Source organism: Meriones unguiculatus, chromosome 1, assembly GCF_030254825.1.
Source record: "Meriones unguiculatus strain TT.TT164.6M chromosome 1, Bangor_MerUng_6.1, whole genome shotgun sequence".
Taxonomy (NCBI): Eukaryota; Metazoa; Chordata; class Mammalia; order Rodentia; family Muridae; genus Meriones; species Meriones unguiculatus.
Genome location: NC_083349.1, coordinates 185,953,185 through 185,971,454, shown reverse-complemented (window position 1 = coordinate 185,971,454; position 18,270 = coordinate 185,953,185).

Sequence of the window (18,270 nt, the reverse complement as noted above, 5' to 3'; positions counted from 1 at the left end):
ATGAAATCTTGCTGTAGAGGAAAAACATTACCTGATGAAAAACTATTTCAATAGCAGCCAATAAGTTACACTTATTAAATGTGTTTCGGTTTGTCAGCATTATGTTCTAGCTGCCATTAATCCCAAGACACCATCAGAAAGTGGTCTCTAATCTTGGGGAAGTTATATCAGAAGGGATTAACAGGCACACCATCGTCATCCATGCAAAGAGGAGGAGGTTCCTCTTCAGGGCAAGAAGAAGGGTCCCTGAGTGGTTGGTGACCGCCCGATCTCTGAGGTAGGCTGGTGTGTTTGTGTTTCTGTGACTCTGTTTGTCACCTGTGTGGCCTCCAAGCATCTCACAGCTCAGTTTCCTCTATCGTGGGGGCACAATGGGATTTCCCACTCTGTGTTTGTCGGGAGATTTTAATGAGATAACGTATGCAAAGAGAAAACACTCAATGAATGTTTGTTTTTCTTCTTATTACTGGAGAGATTCTATTGAGTTGGTGCCTTCAAGCTGCCCATTCCTTCGCCCCAGGCTTCTTTCCCTTCTTGAGCAACGAAAGGTGAGTCAGGGCTGTATGTCCTCCTCAAGGACACCCGCATGTGGCTCAGGCAGCTGGTGCCTTCCCCTGCAGCTGACACGGGGTGGAGCTGGTTAAAGGGAGGTGGAAAGGAGGACAACAAATTCCATTTCCTTGTGAAACTTTGTCCACAAAAGGCCATTATCTCAGTCTCAGAGGACAATGGGGGAGGGGGATAGCAGTCTGAAGGTCTCCACTGGTGAATGAAAAATGTGAGCAGGGCTGAGGGCTGTTTGCAGGACCCCAGAAATCTTCTGATTAGTCTCCTCCCCAGGCAGGAAACACCTTCTCTGCTCCTAGGACCTTGGGCTTTAAAGCAAGAATAGGATCACTTGAGGAGGTGAGAAGTTGGGTTGGTTGTCAGAGAATTAAGTAAGGACAGAGGGTAGGTAGGGTGTTCTCACCAGGACCTCTGGCTCTTCATTTGTGTTTGGTTTGGGGTTTACTGGAGAAGGGGACCTTATTTTTATTCCTTGTTATCTGCAACCCCCGCCTTTTGTATTCTGTAGATATCAGATAATAGTTGTAGTTTTCTTTAGATGTAACTATACCAACCTATCACCCTTATCTTCCTCATCCAGGAGCATTACCTTCCATCTTAGGACCTCTGGAGGAAGGAGTGCAGGGAAGGGCGGTGTTCTGATATGTGCAGGTGTAGGAGGTCATTGGCTCTAACTATCTCTCTTTATCGCTGCCTCACAGTGTTGCTTCACTATCTGAGGTTTTAGGCTTCAGCTTTCTTTGGGTTGTCTCATGTCTCAGCCTCCTGGCCCCTCTTGTCTTCTTGCTGTGTTCAGGCAGCAGGGGAAGGCTGCTGGAAAGTAAGTAGGAGAGGCACAAAGCCTTCTCAGTAGAGGCTGAGGGATGGCAACCCTTGTGCATTACCTTCTATCCATGGGATAATCTGTGGACACTCCCTGTCATGATCTAAACTAGGAATCTCCTGGAAGCCTGTGTCACAGAGGTGATGTCTGCTTGCTTATTGAGCAGAGGTTGAGTAAGTGCAAGGGAGAAGCTGCTTATGATTCAGATCTGTGGATGTTCACGGGCACACCGGCTATGTGAGCTGGCAGCGTCTAGAGTTAGGTAGTGAGTAGGCCTCGTCTGATAGTTTAGTGTCTCAGGGCTCTACCTGGAAATGATAAGGTTAGCTGTATATGGTGGCACATGCTTGTAATCGCAACATTCGAGAGGCTGGGGCAGGGGGATCACAAGTTTCGGGCCTGCTTGCAGGCTGCATGGTAAAAAGCAGTCTTTAAAAAGAGGAAAGAAAGGAAAAAGAAAAAGGAAAGGAACCAATAATACCCAGGCCACAATTCTATATTTTTTTCATTTGCTAGAATCTTCCTCGCTTCATTTCCTTAGATTTCTCACGGAGACCGACTTTCTGAGTCAGGGCCATCTCACTTTCACTTCTATTTTGGGCCTGGCTCGTGTTTCCCAGGTTATACCTGAAGCTCCCTGACCTTCGGAGACTCGTTCTCTTCACGTGTAACAGCACCTCCTTGCTGTAAGAATTACTCAGTTTCATATTTTTGAGGGTGTAACATGAAAGGTATATATCAACCTTTGGCAGGACTTTTCAATTGCTTTTGGTTTGATGTTGTACCACAGGTCTATCTAGAGTAAGCAGAAGATGCCTCAGGAGTGTGAGGGGCAGGCCGTGATGCCTTTTAGAATAAACAGTAGGTGAGCTGGTTTGAAGGGTGGACAAGAAAGGGTGAGTGTTCCTGAAGAGAGAAGTGTGGGGTGTGCAATAGCATGGTGCGAGCAGGGAATGACTAACAGGTGAATGTTCGGGACAAAGAGAGGCCGGTGCCGGTGCTGGTGCATGAATGGACCAAGTCATGGGAGGCCTTGCTGGTCATGCCAAGGGTTTTGAATCCTACCCACAGACAATAGGGAGTTTTCAAGCAACAATATGACATATCCAGATCTGGGGTCAGATAATCACCCTAGTGACTGTGTATAGGGAAATGGGTGTGGGAGTGGTAACTCTGGAACCAGCGGCTCTAATGATGAGGTTGCAGCAATACTCTCGAGTGGTGATTACAAAATAGTCAAGGCCGAGCATAAGACTGTTAACTGTCGGAAAAGAATGGGGCTATTGAAGGAGCAGCTCTTAGAGGAAGACTGCCAAATAGAGGGTGAAGTTCAGGATGACGCAGGGTGTCTGTCGGGTTTGCCTGGATGGGTGGGTGGTGAGTTGTGCCACTAAGAGAGGGATCCCAGGAGGAGCAGGGCTAGGGCCAGGGTGGAGACTGTGAATTCGTTTTGAGACAGTTCAGCTTGAGGTGACCTCGGGGCAGCTTGCAGTTGAATATGCAAATGTGTCATTCCAGAAGAAAGTCCAAGCCAGATATATAAGTCTGGGAGTTAGGAAGACTTCAGCAAGGAGTGCTGTTGTCCACAAACAAACAAACAAACAAACAATGGTACAAGGACTGATTGACAGGAAAGTTCATGACTGCATGGCAGTTGGATGCAGTGTCCAAGAGGGATCCACAGTGGCAGAGAGTAAGTAGCATTATACTCACTAGAGCGTGGACAGTTTGAAGACGGAGAGTGAACAATACCATAGGATGCAGCGAATTTTCTCACTGATCTGACAATGGTGGGTGTTGGCCTCACCCGGGGTGATTATAAGTTCAGACAGCAGCGGCGTGAGCTGGTAAGCTGAAGCAGGGAAGCGGGGAGAGCAGGTGTGGGAGGCAGCTGATGAAGAGGGGTTGGGGATGGAACAGCACAGACAGAAAACTGCAGGGGTTGTAGCTACTGTGGCCCGAGGATCAGGTTCTGTGGACGATGAAGAACTGAACGGAGCCCCCATACTTTAGAGTTGAGTGTTTCCACCAACTCTGTTGAAGATGTTGCAGTTAATTAGAAATGAAAGGGAAAGAGACACTCCCAAGGCAGGAGGGGTTCCAAGAGAGAACATCATTCAAGCGGAAAGGGCTAAGTGTCTTTAAACGGTTACCGAACAAAGGAAACAACAGTGGGTCGCTGTTGAGAAGGTGATTTGTCTCCTGGTGTACAAGATGCGGAATTTCTTCCCTGCATTGGAGCTCTGTTATGAGCTAGTACAATTATCTAAAGGCTATCAAGCAGAGTGCCTTGATCCATGGAGCTCCTTAAGCGGAAGGCTTTGATCCGTGGAGCATTTGAAGTTGGCATCGGGGGAGTTTTCCAGATGACTGGGGTCAGAGTCACACTGGAGCCAGTTCCTCGCTGCCTAACTTTCCTTCCTTCATTCCCACCTTCAGATTCTACTTGATCTGAATGTCTGTCCATCCATCCATCCAGCCTTCCATCCGTGTTTGAGATAAGGTCTTCTATCTGTATCAGGCTGGCTGTAATCGAACATTTTTTTTTTCCTCGCCATTCTGGATGCTGGGATTGTGGGTGTGCTTTCCTAAGCCAAGTTGTACTTGCTTTTTTTTTTTTTTTTTCCTTCTTTTTAAAATTTGTTGGGAACAAAACTTGGGTCCTCTGCAAGAGCAAGAAGTGTTCTTAACCGCTAAGCTAGCTCTCCAGCTGCTGTATTTGCTTTTAGGTGCTAACTGGAACATACCTCTTGGATGTGTGGCAAGGAAATACTATAGAGGGATTGAAAGATAAGGAATGAAGCTGGGCAGTGGTGGCACACGCCTTTAATCCCAGCACTCCCGGAGGCAGAGGCAGGTGGATCTCCGTGAGTTCAAAGCCTGGTCTACAGATTGAGTTCCAGTGCTACACAGAGAAACCCTGTCTCAAAGCAAAACAAAAAGAAACAAAACAAAACAAAACAACACTCTACTGCTGAAGGAAAGATAAAGAAGTGATGAAGAGTGGTCCCAAACAGAAAGAACACAGGCCAGACCTGGGTTGGATCAAGGAGGGATTTGAGACACACAATGCCTAGTGATGTCCTTGAGGTCACAAGGATACAGTGCCTGGTGTGGGGCTGTTGTGGTCAGTGGTGGCTGTGACATGCCCTGGGACCCAGGTGAGGTGTCTGAGACTGTTCTCAGGAAGAGAGCTTCACTTTCTGCCGAGGCACATTACAGGATGGGGATGACGATTCCACTCTTTTTTTCTTCACTCAGGGTCACATCCCTGGGAACTGGCTTCCTGCTCTGGTAGGTCTTCGCTCTTCCACAGTCTTCAGTTTTTCACTGCTGCAAGCTTCTCCAGAAAGGGCGGGGGAGGGGAGGGGGGAAGTTCTATGAGGGATGAGATCACTTGTGTGGCATGTGCATGCCTGGAACCTCAGGCTCCTTATCTTCACAGTGGACCATGAGCAAGGCACACAGACCGCCTGTCTTGCCTCCCATCCTCCAGTAGACTATTTGTCAGCAGGCATTGGTGCCTTTTCTCTCCACGTGGAGGGCCTCTCAGAAGTAGGTGGAAGAGAGAAGCAAAGAAAGCATACATAATAATGCTCACATTATTATTAAGCTCTCAATCAAATTTACCCTTAAAAATATTTTTGTTTCTAAAATTTATGTGTACAGGTGTCCTGTCTGCATGTATGTCTGTGTACATGTGTGAAGTGCTCTTGGAGGCCAGAAGACAGTGTCAGATCCTCTGGAACTGGAGTCTCAGAAGGTTATGAGCCACTATAACCCTGTCCCATGTAGGTCCTGGGACCCTGATTCCCTTAACTACTGAGCCATCTTTCCTCCTCCTTATTTATACTGGTAAGTTGTGTTCAAGTCTTGCCTTAGCCGCCAGTCTTTTCGACCTGTCCCTGTCCCTCCCCCGACCTGTTTCTCTCTCACCTCCTTATCTAATGTCCTGTCATTCTAAGCAGCGAGTGAAGCAACTCACTGAGTTTCAATTAAGTAGGTGTTTATTCAGAAAGCTGGTCCTGGAGGCCACGCATTAGTAAGTACTTAAGGGGAAACTTGTCTGTGGTGATGTGAGACATGACTGAGAGAAAAGGAAAGGAGACCTCAAAGGGGTTGGGCCACAGTGTCTCTGAGAGGACAGAGAGATAGTGCTGGCGAGGTGCCTGGATTAGCTGAGCAGGGAAGAGGGGTAAACACGACCGCAGTGAAGGCAGTGAAATAGACTCAGTCTGAGAGCTCCTTTCCTAATCACCCTTGTGACAATCACGTGTTCTAGGAGCTGTGGAAGCCTGCAAGACATAAGAAAGAGTAAAAACCAGAACTCTTAATCCCCCAGAATCTGCAGCAAGAACAGCTTTTGGATGGAGATCCCTTGACCCTGCAAAGGGGTTCAGCAAAACTGAAGGTCGATGCTGTTGATGGTAATTTGATGTCCATTGCTATCACAGAATGTCTGAGCTTCTGGCCCATGCTCCTGGTGCTCTCAGGTGCACAGTGAACTAATAATATGGAAGTGGGCTGCAGAGAGTGGGCAGAGGACATGACAATTTGCCCCTCATGTACATCACTGAGTAATTAGGAAGTTACTATGAAACCACTCACGGGCGTGATGTGACAGATCTATGAGTAAGACGCCATCCCTGCCCCTGAGCTTCCAGGTGACGTGAGCTGAGAGGCATGTGGATAACAGCAGTGGTTTGAGGTTGGTCCAACCAGGCCATAAAGGAGGTGGAAAGTCAGTCCATGAAAGAAAAGATGAGAGGGCAACTGGGTTTAAAAACCTTCTCCTATTGCCGCTTTGGTTTTTTCCTAACTATTTTTTGAATTCTTGGAGCACAGACATTTTATCTTCTTTTGTAGTTCCTCTGGTATTTGGAATAAGTGTTCAGTATAATGTAGGTGTCCAATATTTGCTTATTTATATTCATTTTAATACCAAAAAGGTATAGAACATTCCCTGTATGTGTTACCTGGCTGTGTGTGGGTTTTTTTTTTCTGTTGTAGTTGTTAGATGAATGATATTAATTTTTTTCAGATCACATTCTTCTAATTCTCAAATCCTCCAAAGAGTGTATGTAAATACTTATTAAAATTAATTATGAAATGGTAAATGACTTTAGAAAAATTCTACTCATCAGGAATCAAGAATTTAAAAAACTCTTTATTGATCCTAGAAATCAAGAACTTCATTCATAACTTCAGTGAATATTAATACAAATAAGATAATTCTCAATATCAACAGGATTACCACCACATAGAACTCATAAATTATAAAAGGAAGAATGGCCATTCAGTTATGTTGATATTATTTGTGAACTGTGTTGAGAATGCACAAACCCTTTGGTCAACATGTTCAGACTCTATGAATTTGCTCTAAAGAAATAACCACTGCTGAGTGGACAGAATGACATATGAGGAAGGCAACCATTGTCCTCTCCAAGACAGTGAAAATGGAAAAGATCTCAGATGCATACCAGTCGGGGACTATGTGGGCAATAGCTTGGAGCCATTTGTAATAATGTGGCACGCAAGTATTTGAAGAGTGAGACGTTGTTAAAGATGATGTAAAAAGATTACAAAGAAGACAGCACAGAAAGCTGGCTGGCAGGGGTTCTGGTCTGTTCTCTACTGGCCCTGTGGCCTGCCTCTGTCTCCCTGAGCACTGGGGTTAAAGGTGTGCACCAGCAACCTCCCTGCTCAGTATTCTTGTTAAAAGGAGCCCAGGATCTCTCCCATGCGGTGTTGGCCCGAGGATCAGCCATATGTTTGTGCAACATTGAAGTTCAGTGTTTCACAGGTAGCAGAGAGGCTAGCTTCTGGGTGTCATTCCCCAGTTTGTAGAGAGGAGGACACAAAGACAGGAGGCAGTCTCGGCAGGATGTTAGGGTGCTGTCTCTAACTGGATATTATGGGAGTGATTTTTATTTCTTCCTTTGAGTTCTCTCTGTTACCATTTTTGTTTTTTACAATTAGTACATGTAATATATACATACATATATACATATATATACACATATATATACATATATATACATATATATATATATATATATATATACACACACACACCTTGGGTTTACTTTAAGAATACAATAGAATTGAGGCTGAGGCTTTTGTTAAGTGCTTGCCTAGAGCAAGGCCCAGATTTGATCCTCAGTGTGGCAAAGAAAACGAATCATTAAAAAATGAAAGAAAGAAAGAAAGAAAGAAAGAAAGAAAGAAAGAAAGAAAGAAAGAAAGAAAGAATTCAGGAGGCTGCCTCCAGCCTCCGCTCTCTAAGATCTCACGGAGCTGTCTTCCGGACTTTATGTGTTTGGTGTTTTCAGTAGTGTTTCTTGCCTAGTCTACATAACAGTGTCTCCTTTAGTCCCTTCTTGACTCCCATCCAGACCAAGAGGAGAGGGTTTTCTGAGGCAAAGCTGATGGCAGACCCACATGAGTCCTCCTGCAGCGCTACAAGGTCTACAGAGTCATCCAGACACTGAGACAGAGTCCACAAATCCCTCCATCAGTTATCTCTCCCAACATCTCCCATCTGCCAGAGATCTCTTCCCCACACCTGTCCTTCAGCTCCCAGCACAGACATTTCCCCCATTTCGAAATAGGGCAGCTGAAGAACCCAATAGTGTGTTTACCAAGCATTAGAGATCAGGGTGTCTGCTTGTGACGTAAACTTTATCTAGTCTTTAGGTCAGCTGCCTCAGCTTCATATCCTCAAGGATCTCTGTCTCTCTAAGAACAGAAAAAGCAGAGTCATGTTTTATAGCAGAAATTAAGGCATGGAAATTATATTTTTTTATATTATCACTGAGTCATCTTGGGGAAAGATCAGCTTTCTCACCCTCAGTGTGAGAGTCAGGGTTTTCTTGCCTTGGTGAGCGGCTTCAAGTGTGACATAATTCTCGTGTGCATCTCGGTCTTAGCCTTCAGGTAAACTATCATGAGTGTTCTGAGTGGAGGATGTGTTTGGTCATTTCCTGGTGTAAGATAGGCGGTGAAGAGGGAGTCTGCTGATGTTATCAAATTTGAGACATGCAGAACTCTGTCCTGCTTCCTCCAGAGGGATATGCTTAGAAGCTAAATCCTGCCTTTGCACTAATAGGAAGTGGTAGCCAAATAACTTAGCAAAAATCGACAGAAGAATGCATGGTTCTTAAGGGTGTAGATGAAATGATTGACAGACAGGTCCACCTGTTTCAGTGGCCAAACTGACAGAAGTCCTGTGGCTTGACTTCTTGGTCTATTTTGTACCAGGATGTCCCTAGTTTCACTTTGACCCAGCAGATCAGCTCAGTGATATGTTCCTGAAGCTTTCCCCCAGGTCCCAGGTCTATACCAAAGCCCTTTATCAGTACTTCCCCAGTTTCCTGGACAGACACATCTTGTTTGTTTATTGTTTTCTGCCACTCGGTTCTTACGGGTAGCGATGAAAAGACTGACCTTTCTGTTTCAATGCTCAAACCAACAGGTCTCCTGTGGCTTGACTTGTGTATCACAGGATGATCCAAGAGAAGCTGCAGAGCGGGGCATAGAGCTAGAGGGGCCTTGCACACTGTGGGCTGGATCAACGTTCACCGTTGGAGACTGTGATTGATGGGAAGGTGGTGCTGGCCCCTGAACTCAACAATTTACCCAGAAACTCTATGTTCCTGGTTCCTTGTTGGCTAGAACCTTGGGGCTAGTAACAAGAAGTGACTACCTTGTGAAAGGTCAGGGTTGGATGGGTGGTAAGAAAGTTTTTGTGTTTCTGCAACTCTCCTCCAGCCTGGTTTCAAGTTCTAAAGGACAATGGTGCATAGGCCTCAGGCTCCTGCCTGAGATGATTTCAGCTTCACTTTGACCCAGTAGCTCAACTCAGTGGTATGTCCTTGAGGCTTTTCCCCAAGGTTCCAGGTCTATACCAAAGCCTTTTCAGTACTTTTCCCAGTTTCCTGGACAAACATTGCTTATTGCTTTCTTGCACTCAACTTTAAATAGGGTGAAATAAATAAATAGCCAGGTCCTTGGGTGCATCAGTGGCCACTTATTCAAACATTCTCTCACTCAGCACTCCCACAGTTAAGATAACCCTCATCATATGGCTAGTGGTTAAGGTGGAAGGAAACAGAGGAACATTTGTGCCTTTCTCAGGGAACATGTCCTTGGGAGAGGGACATCTGTATTTATAGAACCGTATCTCAATATTTGCTCTTAGGTAAGAGGTCACGAAGTGATGACTATATCTTTGTATGTATTCTTCTTTATTTTGCATACCTTAATTTCGGAATAACAGGAATATGGCAGCATAAGGCATAGCATCCAGTTTGGAAGAGGAGAGGGCTTGAGTTTCTTGTTTCCTGCTTTGGACACAAAACCAGGAGTAAAAACAACAGCAACAGCAACAACCACCACCAAACAAACAACAAACCCATCAAACCCACACAGTGGGTGTCTGGGCTAGTCTCTGGGGGCCTTTGGCCATCATAAAGTTGCTGCAGGGTCCCGGCCCTCATGATTTGTTCCATGCTGGGTCACTGTGCTGCAGGGTAAAGACACAGCATATGCAGACTTACTCAAGAGGGCCCTAAGGAGCACAAATAGCAATAAAATGTGGTAGAGAGCAATGGTCGTTGAAGTGGGGGTAGGTGAAGGATGATTTGAGTGCTTGGTAGAGAAGGAGGAAGCTTTGGGCCCTCGGGGAAGTATAGGACATGGGCATGCCAGGAGCGGGGAAGAATTCCTGGTACCAAGGAACACTGGTAAAAAGACAATGGTGGGATAATGTTCAGAGAGTCTTCTGGCAGAGGGAAGAGAGCAAGATGGGTGGTAGCAGAAGACCACAGAGGAAAGTAGGACAGGTCTGAGAACCAGTGGGGTAAGGCTGTCTGCACTGAAGAGCTCAGGGCCTGGGGATGGGCGTCTGAGAAAGAGCAGCAGTGTAGAGACAGGTCCCAAAGGCTTTACTTTACTGTGTGGGGCTGGTAGTCTCTGTCCATGTAATTTAGGCCCCAAGACTCACCCAGTCTGCTGTGGAAAGCACTGTGTGGGGCGGGGCAAAACAGAACTGCTCCCCAGCAGGATCATCCAGTGCAGTGGTGCAGAGAAACAAATAACACTTTCATTGCAACCTATGGTGTGTAGAGACAGAAGCAGACTTATCATGAAGATAATGGTGCCTTGCCTTCAGGGTCTTCGCTTGCATCAGGCTTAATTGTTTTGAATTTGTGATTTTGAAGTTTAAAGAACTGTTTTTATTTTTGACAAACATGTACTAATTGAACATATTAGTTAAGTCCAGTGTGATAGTGTGTTGACATGCATACAGCATGCATTCCTCAAACCTGAAATCTAGCCTCCTTTTGTCTTGTAAGACGCCCATTCCTAGACTTTAGAAAGTATGATTCCACATCATGTGACTACTTTATTTTTTCTTTCTTAGTGCATGTTTGTAGCACAAGCTGGGCTCAAAAGTTTCATCCACCTGTGTTAGCATGCTGAGTGGTAGGTTTACAGGTGTTCCCCGTGGCATCCAGCTGGGTTTGTGACTTCCATATATGAGAGAGATCATGCATCTTGTGTGCTTGGCTTATTTCATTTAGCACAATGTCTTTCCATTCTTTCCAAACAACTATAAACAACAGGATTCCATTCTTTACGACTGAATGAAATGGAATCTTTTTCTAAAGCAAGGCAGGTCTTTTAGGTTGTCTCCTGTCACCTGGGGGCTGCCGGTTCTGAGAGGTGCAGAATGAGGAAGTGAGAAGGGACATGCTTAGGGGAGCATGTCACTAGCAACCCCATTAACATGTCATGGGTCTGTCATACAGTCACAGACTTTCCCTGTGCACTGTGTCCCCAGTGTGAGACACTTTGTTTCTCTTGGTGTCTCCAGAGCTCAAGGCCTCTCACATGGAGTTCTGGGAAGCTCTTCCCTCAGCTGCTCAGAGTGAAGGTTTCTCAGTTTTCAGGTCTCTGGTGCAGAGCCACTTCCTCGCAGGAGCGACTGCGGCACTCCGTAGCTCTGAGGATTTAATTTTTGGAAATCCCGTGCAAAGTAGGACTGCATTGTTTAAAGCGAATTTTCTTCACACTAGTGAATACATGCTTCTGATGTTCTCTGCCATGGGATGCTGTAGTTTGGATTCTTGTTTTACAAGACAAATACCTTTGTTTACTATTATTCTTGGATACCAATCACTAAACATTTGTGAGTTCTTTCTTCCTTTAAAATGTGATTAATTTGTAAAAGTCAGAGGGCTGGAAGCCTTCTGCTAGTCAGAACAGCACTAAATGGACTCTGTAGGTTATGACTACACAGCCACGTGCACACACACACATGCACACACACATGCACACATGCATAGACTCACACACACATACACATATGTACACTCACACACATGCACACACACACATGCACACACACATGCATATACTCACACACACATACACATATGTACACTCACACACATGCACACACACACATGCACACATGCATATACTCACACACACATACACATATGTACACTCACACACATGCACACACACATGCACACACACATGCACACATGCATATACTCACACACACATACACATATGTACACTCACACACATGCACACACAGATGTTTATTAGTATTGTAATACACACATTTAGGTGTGTACGTGGAAAGAGTATATAACGCTAATAAAAAGGAAGTCAGCAGGGTGTGGTGGTGCACGCCTTTAATCCCGGCACTTGGGAGGCAGAGGCAGGTGGATCACAGTGAGTTTGAAGGCAGCCTGGTCTACAAAGGGAATCCAGGATGTGAAGAAGTGGGGTGGGCACAGGAAGAGCTGGAGAGAAAAAGGAAGAAAATGATGTAAAAACAGTATTCACGTATGAAATTGTAAAAAAAAAAAAATTAATTACTGTGGCTTATTTTTACTTCACTTTGTGGCATATGTTTTTGAATAAGCATTTTAATTCCCACATAATCGCATTTCTAATCTTTAACTTTATGGTCAGTATTGTTTTAAGTTGAAAGCATTTTTTTCTTCAGTTATGTTTTAGAAAGTTATTTTCTTCTTTAAAGTGGCAGCTGGTGTGGGAGGTTGTCCGGCTTTTTGAAGTCCTGCGTTTTGAAGGGCGAGGCAAGAAAATCAGCTAGTGGATTGGATGTGGCGGGTGAGGACTTTCAACCTTCCTTCCATCTTCTTCTGGAACTTCTCCTGGATGGCTGTGAGAGTATCTTGATCCTCTGGCCACTCTTGGATGTTCTTTTCTTCTCTCTTGAGGCTGGGTACCACTACGTGGTCCGGCTAGAGCAGGATGACCTAACCCCACCCCCCAGGTGCTGGAACTACCTTACACACCTGAGCTGTGCACGCTTTTACCTCCTTGACTCTGTGGTTGAATTCTGGGTGATTCTATCGTGCCCATTTTCTTCATTGACCTATTTTATTGTTAAAATTATGTATATGTGTGAAGTATGTGCTCATGAGTTTCGATACCCTCAGAAGCCAGAAGAGGACATCAGATCCCCTAGAGCTGGAGTTATTTTTGGCAGCTGTGAGCTGAGTGATGCAGGAGCCGGGATCTGAACTCAGGTTCTCTGGGGGTGGGGGAGCAGCATTCACCTTTAACTGGTGAACCATCTCTCTAGCCTGACTTAAAAAATATCAGTTACCTCTCTGATTTTGACCAGTGTAGAGATTTTTTTTTTTTTTTTGAGACAGGATCTCTCTTCAGAGAGTCCCTGGCTATCCTGGAGCTCACTATGTAGACCAGGCTGGCCTTGAACTCACAGAGCTTCTCCTGCCTCTACCTCCTGAGTGCTAGGATTAAAGGTGTTCATCACCGTACTTGGCCATTGTAGAGATTTTTTTTTAATTACAGTTTATTCACTTTGTATCCCCCCATAAGCCTCTCCCTCCTCCCCTCCCGGTCCCACCCTTCCTCCCCCTTCTTCCCGGCATGCCCCTCCCCAAGTCCACTGATAGGGGAGGTCCTCCTCTCCTTTCTTCTGATCTTAGTTTATCAGATCACATCAGGAATGGCTGCATTGTTTTTTTTTTTTTTTTTTTTTTTTAATGCAGTTTATTCAGGAACCTTGAACAATCTTCTGATCCTGGGGAAAGCCAGCCCACAGCTTAAATAGCCTCTGGGTAGCCAACCCCAGCGTGCCACGTGGGCAATGCAGATAGGTCCACATACATGGAAGCAAGCCAGATCCTCAGCCTTAGCCAAATGTGGAATTGTTCGTGACAGAGAGCACTCACCATCGGGAAGGTGGAAGGCGGAAACCAGCTCCATCTTTAAGGCATAGCATTCCGCAGCTCTCTACAGTTCCCCCTTTTTGTTTTAGACGCATCAGGCAAGAGTAGAGGTCTGATCTCTGATATTAGAAATAAATTGGGACTTTGTACCGATGTTCATTTAGGTGTCATCCACCCAAAGAGCATCAGACCCGTCCAATACCTTTTTCTCAGAGGCGGGACCTGGGGTATCAACCCGCATGCAATCAGACACTACAATGGAGCAGCTGAGAGTGGCCATTGTCACAGTAAATTCTACCAGAGTGGACGCAGGACTAGCCACAGGATTATCATCATGGATTGCTGCAGCCATGAATCATCTGAAGGAATGGGCGGGCATGGGAGCGTTAGCAGGCCTTCTGGTGTTGGTCTCCTTGGTTTGCCTGTGGTATATATGCAAGATTAGAGTCTCACAACAGTGTGATGCAGCCATGATCATTCAGGCCTTTACAGCCATTGAAGCAGGACATTCTCCCCAAGCATGGTTGGCTACCATAAAAAGCTAAAATGTTAAGCTCAGGATGCGAGGCTAAGCACTGCACTCAGGGTCAGCCGCTTTGGACCCAGAGAAGAGCATGTCTGATTGCATGCGTTGTAGAGATTTTTAACAACTATTTTGTTTTCAAATGTAGTGGCAATTTTTTCTTTTCCAAAATTAATTAAAAAAAATCTGCCTGTTTTATTAGTGGATGCTAAGCCAGAGGGTCAACTTGCTTCCGTTTGATTCTTTATAGATGAACCCTCCCTACATTTGCTTCTGTCGGGAAGCCACAGGAACTGGTGCTGTGCTGCAGTAGACAATCCTGGGTGACAATAAGAACCATCACCTGCCCCATGCCCACAACGCCTACCATGTCTGGAGGAGAACCCACGATGCTTTTTCCTGCCTTGCATCCCCGCCACATACCCGCCACAATCTTGCTACATCACGCAGCTGCCACCGGAAGGCTGGTTCTTCAGGATCTACATGCTGGGGGAAATGTTTGCACTACCCCACGCTGAGAACACTGGGGGCCCTGTCCTGCCATTCCCCACAGATGTTGCCCCCACCTCCAGTTCTTCCAGGAAGAGGCTGGTGTTTGCTCAGTCAACAGCTTGAGAGTTAGGGCCTGCTCCTCCCTCAGTGGCCCCCAGCAGAAATGGGCTGCAGGGACTGGCCATGTGCGTTGCTGGTCCTCTGAGTGGGTGGGCTCAGCCACGGATGCTGCGTGAGCTGCTTGGAAGTAGTTTACCTTCCTTTGCACACCCTTGGGTAGGATTGCAGGCTGCTACCTAGAACTCATTTCATCTGGGTTGGTTTATCTGTTGCTGCTGCTGCTGCCTTTTAACACTTAGCAAGAGAATTCTTAATGTGTTTAATAATATTGAATTTGTAGGCTTATTCTTAGTTATTTATTTATTATTTAGACTTATTTATTTTATGTGTATGAATGTTTTGCCTGCATGTATGTGTGTGCAGCAAAGCATGCATGCCTGGTCAGAAGAGGGTGTGTGATTCCTGGAAACGGAGTTACAGACAGGTGGTTTTGAGCCACCATTTGGGTGCTTGGATTGAACTTGGGTCCACTGCAAGGGCAGCTCTCTCTCTAACCCCCGTTGGGCTTACTGGAGATGGAGGAATTGTGGATTTTCCCTTTCTTGTCCTGTATATTCAACCCTGTCTAGAAGTTTTGAAGTTGTGTCCTGGAACTTCAGTCCCAGGCACCTTAGTGTTCCTCTGAGCTGTTGGTCTGGGAACAGGCCTTTCAGATGACTGGTGACTGACACTGGCACGCACTGAGGGTGGCTTGGCTCAGTTCCTGGGGAGAAGCTTTGTCTCCACCTCTCCATTCTTCTTAGCAAAGTCTAACCCCAGGCAGCATTTGGTAGCTGGTTTTTTTTTTCTTTCCATCCTGCTGAGTACATTGCAGGCAACCCCACCCAGGGTTAATACTATGGAACGCAATGCTGTGCTTTTGCTTGCTTGAGATAAGGTCTCATTATGTAGCCCTGGCTGGCCTGGAATTTAAGAGTAATCCTCTTGCCTCTGGGTTCTGAGCGCTGGGATTACAAGTGTGTCCATCCACTGGGCGGCAGTGGATCCTCTCTTCTCTGTGTCATTTCTGTTGTCAAAACTGATTGCACAGATCCTGCAGCCCAGTCCTACAGCACCGCCCAGTCCCATTCACTGCTTTGGGTTCCCTCTCATTTCGGAACCACAAATGTGCTTTGTTTTCTGTGTGCATGTGTGTGCATGTCGAGGCCAGAGGTCAACCTGGTGTTTCTCAAGCGCCATCCACTTGGATATGTTTGTTTGTTTTGATTTGTTTCTGAGACAAGGTCTCTTTATGGGTTTGGAGCTCACTGCTCAGGTCTGGCTGGTTGACCAGCGAGCCCCAGGGACCCACCTCTCCCATCACAACCCCCCAGTGCTGACATTAGGGACAGGAACTTATTCTTGCATGGCATCCACTTTGCCGACCAAGATTTCTTCCCAACCCTTTAACTAACTACTTCTTTGGTTTATTTATTTATTTTATACATTCCACCCACATTTGCAAGGTGTTGGGAAAGCAGTAAAGCAGCCAGTTAAGCCCTGACTTCACAGTGGGTAGTCTTCTGGTTGAGGGCGGGACCATGTCTTTCAGACAAGTTTGCAAAATCCAAGTCTGCGGCTTCTTTTGGAGCAACTGAGTCCTCTGGTGACAAATGATAGTATGGCCTCTAAAGACCCATGCAGGAACAGGCCTACAGTCACTTCTCAGAGGTTGGAGGGCCCCAGAGACCCAGAGAAAAGCCTCCCACACAATCCAGCTGAAGCTCTCTCACATCCTGTTCTAGTTGCTTTTACTTATGACTGGTGAAATTCCTGACAGAACAGTTTAAAAGGAGGAAAGATTTATTTTGCTTCAGGGCTTCAGAGGGTCCAAAGAGTGGGGTGCTGCAGGTGGCAGAGCCGAGCTGCTTGTGTCATAGGAACCAGGAAGCAGAGGAAGGGGGATGCCCTTGCAGCCTGCTCGGCTCTTTTCCTCCTTCCATTCTTCCCAGGCCTCCAGCTCGTGGGATAGTGCCACCCACATGGAAGGTGAAATTTCCCCCTCAGTTAGCTGCTCTCTGGAACCGCCCTCAGCGTTACAAGAAGACGTGGGTGTCTGGCATATCCTGATTCTAATCCAGCCAAGCTGGCAATGATGCTTACCCATCACATGCCCCGTGTATTCCACAGCCAAATGATGGCCTATGGCAGCCCAATTAGCTCTCGGTCTAACAACTCCTGCACTGAGCAGCCAAGCTCCTCCTTGCATCTCTTGGTTATAGGTCTACCTCTGCCCGCACAAGCAACTGTAGGTACCCTTGACCTTTCCCTATATGCTTTCAGTGATTTGAAGGCGGACTTCTCTTCTCCAGATTTATTTTTCTTTAAAATATATTTTATTTGTGTGTGTGTATGAGGTGTGTTTATGGTGTATGTATGTATGGTATGTATATATATGGTATACATGTGTGTGTGTAATGTGTTTTTGTATGGTGTGTATGATGTGTGTGTATGGTAGGTATATGGGTGTGTGTGTGGTCCATGTGTGGTATGTATATGTATATATGGTGTGTATGTATGGTGTGTGCGTGTGTGTGGACTCACACATGGCAGGCATTGGAGGTCAAAGGACATGTGTCAGGCAGCACTTCTCGCCTTCTGCCTTGTTGAGGCAGGGTATCTCTTGTTTCTGTCACTCTGGTGGCTCATGTTGTTTCTGAAACTCATAGCTGGCCCATGAGTTTCCAGGAGATTCTCCTGTCTCCACCTCCAGTCTTGCTCCACGAGCGAAGAGATTACAGATGTGAGCCACCACATTTGGCTGTGGGATTGAGGTTCAAACTCAGGCCTTCAGGCCTTTTACTCGGTAACCCAGCTCTGGATTCCTCTTCACTCTCCCCTCACCCTCCACACAGTGTCCATGCCAGTGGTCTGGCTCTGTGAAATCTGTGTTATCATACGAACCTTGTGAAACATGACCTTTCCTTGAAGGAGCCTATTTGGTTCCAAAGGAAGAGAAGCCCTCCTGTCTACCTGCTCGTCTCCACCTCAGAGCCTTGACATTGACTTGGCGGGTCCTCACAACACCCACTCCAACAGATTGCCCCCAGCGCACAGGGGAGGAAATCGTCAAGGTACAGCAAGGTTAACCGGGAGTGACAGAGCAATAGCCCGGGTCTGGAGGACACCAGACCTCCAAACCACTGCATGTGAGATACTGTAGCTGGGGTGGAAGACGTGGCTCAGCAGTTAAGAGCACACACCACACTTGAACTGACTTCAGTTCCTGCATCTTTTAGCCCCTGTTGCATGGCATCCCATGGCCTCTCCTGGACTCTTCAGACACCTGCACTCACAGGTAGAGAGCTCCCTCTGATCTCTGTTTATTATAAGAATGGTTTGTACACATAATGAAAAGTAAAACATAAATCTTAAAAAGTTGAAGGATCCTCTTTCCCTAAGTTCCCTTTTTCTCTCAGTATTGTGTTGATTTGAGCAAGACTTAAACACAGAGTGCAATCTCTTGTCAAGCGAGCGGTGCTAGTGCACATTCATTTGAAGAGCATCTTTATTACCATGGTCAC